We start from the raw sequence: 11,143 nt of genomic DNA, 5'->3' as shown, positions 1-11,143 counted from the left end.
GTGGCTCAGTTGGTAAAGAACCTGCTGGCAATGCGGGAGACCTGGGTTCCATCCCTGGGCTGGGAAGATCCTTGGAGGAGGGCATGGCAACCCACTCCAGTACTCTGGCCTGGAGAATTCCATGGACTGTATAGTCCATGGGGTCCAGAGTCGGACACGACTGAGTGACTTTCACCACCATATATTAGCAGTGAGCTTCAGCCTGTGATTGATAAGGTGACAAATGGCAAGACGTCTACTCAGGGCTCCCAGCGACCAGCTCTGCCACTCTGAGGGAAGAGCCTGTCCGAGAATAAAGCCAGCACAGAGAAAAACAGAGCCTAGAGAATGACTTTCAATGACACGGCTTGTGCTTCTGGATCCAGTTTTGCCTGAAGCAGACATCCATTATATGAACCAAATAACTTAACGACTTTCGTTTAGTACAGTTGGAATTAGGTTTCTGTCACTTGCCACTGAGAATCTTACCTATTAAAGAATAATTAAAAGCAGGACTTCCCTGGTGGCACAGTGGATAAGATCTGCCTGCCAAGGCCGTGGACACAGGTTCGATCCCTGGTCTGGGAAGATTCCACATGCTGCAGAGCAACTAAGCCCGTGTGCTGCACGACTGAACCCTGGAGCCCGTGCTCTGCAATAAGAGAAGCCACCACAGTGAGAAGCCCTGCAACCAAGAGTTGCCCATGCTTGCTGCAACTAGAGAAAACCCGCTCATAGCAACAAAGAGCTAGCACAGCGAAAAAGAAGAATAATTAAAAACAGACAATAGCTCATGCTAGCTGCTGAATGGGGAGGAAGCAAGGATCTGTGTAAGTGTGATATGACCATAATTGCATTTTTTCATTGAAATTACTTTTTTTTTGGCATGGTAGTGCTTTCATTCAGTTCACAATTTAGAAATCACAAGAGGCAAAATGTCTCCCTCTCACCCTTGTTTTCCAGGCACCAGTTCTCCTACCACGGACAACCAGTACTATTTCTCATAAACACTTCTAGAGATACTCTTTGCACAAGCAAGGCCTCGCCCATCTTTTTTTTACACAAGTGAAAGTCGCTCAGTTGTGTCTGACTCTTTGCGACCCCATGGAATATATAGTCCATGCAACTCTCCAAGCCAGAATACTAGAGTGGGTAGCCTTTCCCTTCTCCAGGGGATCTTCCCAACCCAGGGATCAAACCCAGGTCTCCAGCATTGCAGGCAGATTCCTTACCAGCTAAACCACAAAGGAAGCCTAAGAATACTGGAGTGGGGTAGCTGATCCCTTCTCCAGGGAATCTTCCCAACCCAGGAATCAAATCAGGGTCTCCTTACTTGCAAGAGGATTCTTTACCAGCTGAGCCACAAGGGAAGCCCTTTTTTACACAAATGGCAATATTTAGACAAGGAGAGCCCCAAAGTACAGCAGGCCATGGTGGGAGTGGGGAGAGGAGAGGCCCCATTGCCGGGGGTGGTGGGGGAGAATCTGCAGGGGCCGTGGGGAAGCTGCATTTTGTTGCACCTCTACTATTCATATTGTCGTGCGGCTTCCTTTTTTCAGTTAACACTATACTTATGACCACTTCATATCTGTTCATAGAATATGTCCTCAGTGTAATTTCCTCACAGCTGCATAGCATTCCACATGGGGTGCCCCATAATTTACCGAAATTATGGCCTCTCCAGTCTCAAGACACTTCTCTGCTCCCTCTGCTGCAGACATGGGCCTATCAACCCATAGTGGTCCCAGCTGATAGGTGTTCAGCTTGTCCCCAGGCCTTTCCGTGACAAGCAGTGCTGCAGTGTATGGTCTTGTATAGATGCTGTTTTACACACACGTGAGCACAGCTGCAGAATAAGCTCACATGAACTTAGGAGTCATATGCTTCCCAGGTGGTGCTAGTGGTAAAGAATCCACCTGCTAATGCAAGAGACATAAGAGACGTGGGTTTGATTCCTGGGTCTGGAAGGTCCCCTGGAGGAGGAAATGGCAACCCACTCCAGTGTTCTCGGCTGGAGAAATCCCCAAGGACAGAGGAGCCTGGTGGGCTACAGTCCATGGGGTCACAAAGAGTCGGGCATGACTGAAGCAACTTGGCATGCAGGCACGTGAGTCACAGGACACTTGCAGTTGTCACTTGATCAGCTCTGTCCACTTGTCCTTCTCAGGGGATGTACCAGGTCCAGGGTCCCCACATGGACCACAGGGCCTGTTTCTCCTCAAGCTTCATTGGTACCAGCTTCTCAGCTTTTTTGATTATTTTTAAAAATTTTATTTATTTATTTGGCTTTGCCAGGTCTTAGTTAAAGCATTCAGGATCTTTAGTTGTGGCCTGTGGGATCTAATTCCCTGACCAGGAATCGAATCCAGGCCCCCTGCTTTGGGAGCGCAGAGTCTTAGCCGTGGGACCACCAGGGAAGTCCCAATCTTTTTTATTGTTGTCACTGTGATTGATAAACACTAACTAAAGACAAGGGAAGCTTGAAAAATCAAAGCAAAAGTGTTTGTCGCTCAGTTGTGTCCGACTCTTTGCGACCCCATGGACTCTAGCCCACCAGGCTCCTCTTTCCATGGGGATTTCTCCATGCCAGGCTCCTCTGTTTATGAAATTCTCCTGGCAGAATATTGGAATGGGTTGCCATTTCCTTCTCCAGAGGAATCTTCCCAACCCAGGAAGCGAACCTGGATCTCCTGCTTAGCAGGCAGATTCTTTACCATTTGAGACACCAGGGAAGCCTTGGTGTGCTTTTAACCTACATTCCTCTTATGATAAATGAGGTTGGCCATTTTTCATAGTCTTCAGGGCCAGCTCTCTTTCCTTTTCCATGAACTGACAGAGAAGTATGCTTCAGTGGGTCAATTCAGAGACAAGGGTGTGGCAAGAGGCCTGATTGGAGGCAGGGGCCACTTTGGAGACAGTTGGTTCAGACAACTTGGCTCTGAGCTGTGGTGTAAAAGCCGGCGTTGGAGATAGTGAGGTCGAAAGATTGGAATTTGGTGACAGATGGGCTACGGGGGCCAGGGAGGAAGGAGAAGGAGGGGCCAGGCCAGTCCAGGGTGATGACTTGGTTGATATGAGGGGGCAGGATAGGAAGGGGAGGACAGGCGAGTCATCAAGGGCAGTGGAGGATCCCAGCGAGTCCCTGCCCACTCTCCATCCCACATCGTGACTGATGCAAAACACCGAGCTGATGGCCACACGCCCGGGCTCACATGCTTCGGTGGCCACAGACCCTGGGCAGTGTCCCTGCTCGCCTCCAACCCTAAGCCACTTCTTGGCTCCCTCTGCTCTGGACCCGGCCTGCACACACCCGGGCTCCAGGCACAGGCACCTTGCATGGCTTCTCCTTTCTCTGGGCCATCTCCCTTTGTTCTGCAGCTCTCAGCCATGGGGTCAACCCCAGTCGATGTCACGTTGCCTCGGAGAAACTCTGGACCAGAGTTCTCTCTGTGCCATCATCATCTGATTCATGTCCACCCCCCACCCCCACACTGGACTGTAACCACAGCTGTCTCCCCAGAGTGGATGCCCATGAATGTGAATGAATGAATGAATGAAGGGTAGGGCGCGGGAGGGAGCAAACAGGGGGCAAACAGGAGACGAGGGTTTAGGAAGCCAAAGGACCTGGAGCCGGCCATCTCCGAGTGAGGCACAGTCGCTCGGCCCCTCCCTGGCGTCCCCTCTCATCTGGCTTGCTTGGGTTTTCTGCTTAGCGTTTGTGCTAGTGTTTGCTGGCTTGCAGTTTCTACCTTGGAGTGGAAACTCCAGGTAGAGCAGGTATTCTCTTTGGAGGTCTGCATCTCGATGCTCAGATGAGATCCTGACAGGAGCTGGTAGCATGGTAGGCATCTGAACAGGAGTGGGTGTGGGAACTGATGGGCTGAGGCCCAGGGCGGCACGCTGCTCCTTCCTTCTCTCTAAGAATCTGTTTCTGTGGATGGAGACGAGAACATGTTATGACCATGCATTCCTTCGGTGGGTATCTCTTATGGATCTACTGTGTGCCAGGCACTCTACAGGGACAGGACAAAGTCTTTACCCTCAGGGGCCAGGTTTACAGAGCTGAAGGGCAAGAGTGATGTATGTTTATCTATATGGGGCTTCCTATGTGGTGCTAGTGGTAATGCCAATGTGGTAGTGCCAATGCAGGAGACTTATGAGACTCAGGTTCGATCCCTGGGTCAGGAAGATCCCCTGGAGGAGGGCATAGCAACCCACTCCAGTGTTCTTGCCTGGAGAATCCCATGGACAGAGGAGCCTGGCAGGCTACAGTTCATAGGGTTGCACAGCCAGACGCTACTGAGGCGACTTAGCATGCATGCACATATATATACATTATTTTCTTTCTTTTAAAAAAAATTCATGCATATGGCAAAAGACTTTAAACAGGATGTGAGAATGGACATGACTAATTCTCTTGAGACCTCCTGCTTCTGACCCTGCTTCTTCAACCACCCGCCCCAGAGGAAAACCACTGTGATTGGAAATATTCTTTTCTTGTTGTTTTTAAAGACTTTTGGTTTTTTTTTTTGGAATGTGGGTCATTTGAACAATCTTCACTGAGTTTGTTACAGGATTGTTTCTGTTTTACGTTTTGTTTTTTTGGGGTGTGCACCATGTGACATCTTAGCTCCCCTATCAGGGATTGAACCTGCACCCCCTTGCAGTGGAAGCCAAAGTCTTAACCACCAGACCACCAGGGAAGTCCCCGGAAATATTCTAAGAGCAGAACATTTGAGATTTTTTTGTTTTGCTTTTAATTTAATTTGTTGAAGTACAGTTGATTTATAATGTTGTGTTAGCTTCTGGTGTATAGCACAGTGGTTCAGTTATACATATATAGTAATCTGCATCTGCTAATCTCAAACTCCCAACCCATCCCTCCTCCACCCACCCCTACTCGGCAGTCGCAAGTCTGTTCTCTATGTCTGTGAGTATATTTCTAATTTGCAGATGAGTTCATTTGCGTCATATTTCATTTTACTATTATTTTTTTTGGCATGCCTCAGCATGCAGGATCTTAGTTCCTGGACTAAAGGATTGAACGTGTGCCCCCCCGCAGTGGAAGCCCAGAATCCTAACCGCAGGATCTCCGGGGAATTCCCCATTTGTGTCATAGTTTAGATTCCATGTATAAGTGATATCATATGGTATTTGTCTTTCTCTTTCTTACTTCTCTTAGTATGATAATCTTTAAGTTGTTGCAAATGGTATATATATATATATATACTACATTAAAAAAAAATATTTGGCAGCATGTGAGATCTTAGTTCCCTGACCAGGGATTGGACTCTTGCCCCCTGCTTCAGAAGTCAGGAGTCTTAACCACTGGACCACCAGGAAAATCACTACCATATTTTCTTTATCCATTCATCTATCGACAGACATTTAGATTGCTTCCATGTCTTGGCTATTGTAAATAGTGCTGCTATGAACAAGGGGTGCCTGTGTATTTTTCCGGGTTTTTTTTTAATTTGCACGCATCTTTTTGAGTTATAGTTTTGTCCATATATATGCCCAGCGGTTGGATTGCTGGATCATATGACAATCCTGTTTTTAGCTTTTTGAGAACTCTCCATACTGTTCTCCATAGTGGGTGCACCAATTTACATTCCCACCAATGGTGTAGAAGGTTTTCCTTTTCTCCACACCCTCTCCAGCATTTGTTACTTGTAGACATTTTTTGGTAAACTTTTTAATGATGACCACTGACTTTTTAATTTCTGACCACTCCTGAGAGGTGGTACGTCACTGCAGTGTTGATTTGCATTTCTCTAATAGAGTGTGGCGGGTTATAGTCCAAGGGGTTGCAAAGAGTTGGACTTGACTTAGCGACTAAACAACAGCATATAATTAGTAATATTGAGCATCTTTTCATGTGCCTATTGGCTGTCTGTATGTCTTCTGTGGAGAAATGGTTATTTAGGTCTTCTGCCCATTTCTTTTTTTTTTTTTTTTTTCCCATTTCTTGATTGGATTGTTTTGTTTTGTTATTGAGTGTATGAGCTGTTTATATATGTGTGAAAGTGTATGTCTGACTCTTTGTGACCCCATGGACTATAGCCCACCAGGCTCCTCTGTCCATGGAATTCTCCAGGCAAGAATACTGGAGTGGGTTACCATGCCCTCCTCCAGGGGATCTTCCCGACCCAGGGATCGCACCTGAGTCTCTTAAGTCTCTTGCATTGGCAGGCAGGTTTCTTTACCACCAGCGCCACCTGGGAAGCCTGTGTGTGTGTGTGTGTGTGTGTGTGTGTGTGTATTTTAGAAGTTAAGTTGGGGGCAGAACATTTGAGGAGGACTCCAGATCGCAGGGGAAGGTGGGCCCCAGGGATCAGTCAAGGCAAGCCTTCCAGATTCTGGTTGAGGGCTCCTCCAGCTCCTAGGAGCAGAGAAGCCGGAGAGGCTGCTGCGGGGCTTCCTCCGCTGGCCTGGCTCACCCGCATCTCACTCCTTGGGGCCCACTGACTTCGCCCTCCAGGCCTCCAGTTCTGTTTCTCAGTGAGAAATGCTTCAGACCCTGGGAAGATCTGGAAGCAATGGAGCTGGCAGGAGAGATGGGGCTCTTCAGGGCCCCACCAGGCTCGGGGCAGACGCCTGGGCTCTCAAGGAGCGGTGTACAGGACAGGGGTCAGCGGGGTGGCAGCCGGCAGCTGTCCCGAGACTTCTGAGGGGCCCTGGGCAGCTGCTTGGTGCTCAGCTGTCAGGCAGGCTCTGGGCTGACAGGAGGAGGAGTGTGGGTCTGGGTGGGGGAGTCTGGAGCTGGCCATGGGCCTGGTGGGCCCAAGAGCAGGCCAGCCCTGACTCCCCTAAGGCCCCGGCATTTCCAGGAAGACCCAGAGGGAGCAGAGATAGGCCTGGCTGCTCAGGGATAGAAGATCTAGAATGATGATGTCAGGGAGCCAGAGGGGTCCAAATGCCTGCGTGCAAGTGGTTAAGTCCCATCCCTTCAACCTCCGGACTTTATGACCAGACAATGTGGCCTGGTGCTGACCCCTCTCTCCCCAGCTTCTGGTTCTCTGTCCTTTGGTTTGATCCATACTCAGAAGGCGTTTCCCCTCATGGAAGCAAGAAGGCTGCAGCAGCTCCACTCTCGTGGCTGTGTCTTTTCTCCTACCTCCAGCAGAAGCCTTGGAGCCATTGTGTTTACCGTGTCTTGGGTTGTGCCTATTCCTGGCCAACTATTGAGGCCAGGGAAATGCAGCGTGTGGTTCGGTTTAGGCAAGGGAGGAAGGGGGAGGTTCCCCCCACCACGGAAACTGGGGTACTGTTTCTGTAGGAACAGACAGAGGGTGCTGGGGAGGCTCTGTCCTGATTTTTTTTTTTTTTGGCCTTGTTTGTTGCTATGCGGCCATGTTTGTTGCTATGCGGCTGTGTTTGTTGCTATGCGGCCATGTTTGTTGCTATGCGGCTGTGTTTGTTGCTATGCGGCCATGTTTGTTGCTATGCGGCTGTGTTTGTTGCTATGCGGCCATGTTTGTTGCTATGTGGGCTTCGGTACTTGCAGCATGCGGCCTCAGTAGTTACCGTGCACGGCCTCAGGTTCCTCTCTGCAATTGGAATCCTCCTGGATCGGGGATCGAATCCATGTCCTCTGCAGGTGGATTCATAACCACTGGACCACCAAGGAAGTCCTGTCCTCTGACAGCCGTTCAAGTGTCTCCATCTCTCTTGGCTTCACTTGGCTCTGTGCGGCACTGCCAGCCCTTTCCTAAGTTACAGGTTGGATGTTGTCTGTCGGCTGTAGAAAAGCCTTCAAAGATCCCCTGAGACACACAGAATCTGTCCAAACTCCTTCACAAGTCTAGACTGCTTGAGTCATCTGGCTCTAAAACACGGCTCCAGGTCACTCAGGTCTTTTTTCTTTTTTCCCTTCTCCCTCCCTTCTCTTGTATTCCCTTCCTTCATAAATTTAGAGCCTGGGTGTATACACAAGAGCATTGAGAACGCGTTCACACAAAAACTTGTACAGGAGTGTTTATAGCAACACCACTCACAATAGCCCCAAAGTGGAAACAACTCTAATGTCCATCAACTGATGAATGGATAAACAAAATACAGTCCATCTGTACAATGGGATGGGGCTTCCCTGCTGGAGCTAATGGTAAAGAACCCACCTGCCAATGCAGGAGACCTGAGAGACTTGGGTTTGACCTCTGGGTCAGGAAGATCCACTGGAGGAGGGGATGGCTACCCACTCCAGTATTCTTGCCTGGAGAATCCCATGGACAGAGGATCCTGGTGGGCTACAGCCCACAGGACCGCAAAGAGTTGGGCACAGCTGAGGCGACTTAGCACACATGCAGATACAATGGAATAGTATTCAGCCATAAAAAGAAACAAAGCCCTGCTAATGCTATGACTTGGGTGAACATCGATAACATTATGCTACGTGAAAGAAATCAGACACAAAAGAACACACTGGTATGATGCCAATTATTCTATATGCCCAGAAGAGGTAAACTTGTAGACAGAGAGTAGATTAGCGTTTGCCAGGGGATGGGAGTGGGGTGGAGATGGTGAGTAACTGCTAGTGGGTATGGGGTTTATTTTGGGTGATGAAAATATTCTAGAAGTAGTAGTGATGTTTGTACAACTTTGTGAATGTACTAAAACCCACTAAATTATACGCATTAAAGTGGTGAAGTTCATATCAATGTATGACAAAACCCACTGAAAAATAAAAAATTAAAAAAAAATAAAAATAAAAATAAAGTGGTGAAGTTTGGGAATTCCCTGGCTGTCCAATGGTTAGGACTTGGTGCATCCACTTCCATGCTGGAGCCCCTGGTTCCATCCCTGATTGATTAGAGCTAAGATTCTATAAGCCACATGGCAAAAAAAAAAAAGGGATCTCTGTTATAATTATAAATTATTCGAGTTTTCTGTACTGACAATCTGGACGAACTTTTTGGCCAACCAATATCTCAGTAACACTTTTTTTTTTAAATTAAAAAAACAAACAAACACAAAACTACCCTCCTCTACCCCCTACCAGTCAAGGTCTTTCTTGTCTACTTACAGGGCTATTTAAGGGAGAGGCCACGTGTGTCCCGCCAGGACTGAATCTCAGGTGGCTCAGCCAGGAGCCCCAGGGTCAGGGGAAAGGAAGTGTGTATCAAACAGAGAAGTGAAAAATCAGCCCAAATGGCTATTCCCAGCACCAGGGGAAGCGGCGAGGCTGGGCTGAGCCGGCCTAGGTGACCCCAAGCCAAGGGAAAGGAAACACTGAGGCTGAAATGGCTGCAGGAGGCAGGAAGGATGGATGGCAGAGGAGAAGTTATGACCCTGCCCAGGTCCTTACCCCCCAGGACCTCACCCCCCAGAACCCCCAGCTTCCTGGTTGGTATACACTTGGGTTCCCAGACACAGAGCTACGAGGGGCTTTTGTTCCCTCTGCAGCCCTCCCCTGACCCTTCTTGAGACAGAGCCTGAGCCTGAAGGGTGGCTGAGCAGGGGCTAAAGGAGGCAGGGCAGGCCCCCCGGGCCAGCGGGTGAGAGAGGGCTGGGGACCCTGCCAAGGGCAGGGCTGGGGCATCGAGGTGTGGAAGGCAAATTTGGTCAGAGTGCAGGACTTCGCTTCTGCAGAACCACCTGCTTCACCCATGGGCTTGTGTCTCAAGGGCTCAGGGCACGACCCGGACCAGGGAAGATGCCTCCAAAGCGGGTTCTGGGGCAGGTGGGTCCCAAGAGTCCAGGCCCAGTTGGGCTCCTCTGCTTCTCCCAACCCCGTCGCCAAGGCCCCCCCACCCCCAGAGCCTTATTTTAGAGTTGTGAGCCCCAGACAAATGAGAGGAACGAGGCTTAAGGAAACTGCTGAGCCAGCTAGAGGGGGCCGAGGAGCAGTCGGCTGGCAGTCGTTGGGCACTGACTTCCTGCCGAAAGCAAGGGAAGTTTCTGGTGTGGGGGGCGCGTGTCTGCCGGACCTGTCTGAATCTGGGGTTCTCATCCTGCTTTTTCTGTTTTCAATGCCTGCCTAGGCCCTCCCAGAGCGCTGTCCACAGTCACACGACTTGTATCCAGGCAACAGGCTCTTGTTCCCATTCATGCCAGCTCCAGCTCTCTCCCCGCACCTGCCCGGCACGTGCTTCCCTCCCCTCCCCCTGCCCTGTCCCCACCCCCACCAGGATACAGGTATTATTTCCCTTCTGCTAACCATCCCCATCCCACTGGGATCTCTGGCCCATCTTTGCCAAATGGGCACCAAGACATTATCATTCCCCACACGGCTTCTCCAGCAGCAATGTGAAAATAATTGCCAGAGTGTGCCATAACACACCCTGGGAGCCACACGTGGCTCAAGATGAGGGTCGTTTTGTTTATTGTGGCCAAAGGCTTGTCATCTCCCCAGGCAAGGGTTTTCCAAGCTGGGGCAGGGTGGGTTTTTAGCTGACATTTGGCTTGATAGAAATGCAAATGACATTCTTGAGCTGAGGCAATTCTATAGGATTGTGGAAGAGGGGCCCAGGCTCCAAGAATGCCAGGTCAGGAGGCTGATAAGTCACGGTGGCCTTCTGGAACATGGTTGGGTGCTTCATGTGTGGGGGGCCCTGGGGAGGAGGAAAAACCAGCCCCACCCCCACCCTCACCCAGGTGGGGCTGGTCTCTAATTCTGGTCTTCAGAGGAGGTGCCTGTAAAACGGATGCAATGGAACAGCAGCTGCTTGTTTTCAAAGGGAGACAGGTTCTGCCCAAGCCTGGTCAGATCTGTTGATTTCACTTCACCGTCAGATGGGGGAGGCAAAAGTTGGACACAGTTAGGTTACCTATTTATCTCTGACTCGAGGCATTGGCCCTTGGCCTGGCAGCTGGGGGTTTCCAGCCGTGGCTCTGGAGTCTGAGGCAGGACGGCCACCAGCTGAGAACAGAAACCCACTCCTCATTTAGCAGCGACAGCCTCTTGCCAGGTGCCAGGACCCCCAGGGGTGGGGACATGGCGGGGGCCCTGGAGGGCCTGGCCTTGTCTGAGCATTCTGGGCTGGAGGCGAGACCCGGGCGGCGGTGCAACTCGGCCGAGCCAGCGCAAGGGGATCTGGCTCTGGCGCAGCTCCGGGAGGCCCCCCTCCAGATGCAGGGGTCGGGCCGGGACCGAGAGGACCGCGCCTGGCGGGCCCGGCATGCAGCCAGCTGCAGCTTCTCAGCTGAGCCCAGCGCCTCCTCAGCA

Source organism: Muntiacus reevesi, chromosome 5 (assembly GCF_963930625.1).
Source record: "Muntiacus reevesi chromosome 5, mMunRee1.1, whole genome shotgun sequence".
In the NCBI taxonomy this organism is placed as follows: Eukaryota; Metazoa; Chordata; class Mammalia; order Artiodactyla; family Cervidae; genus Muntiacus; species Muntiacus reevesi.
This window is presented reverse-complemented; position numbering follows the sequence as displayed.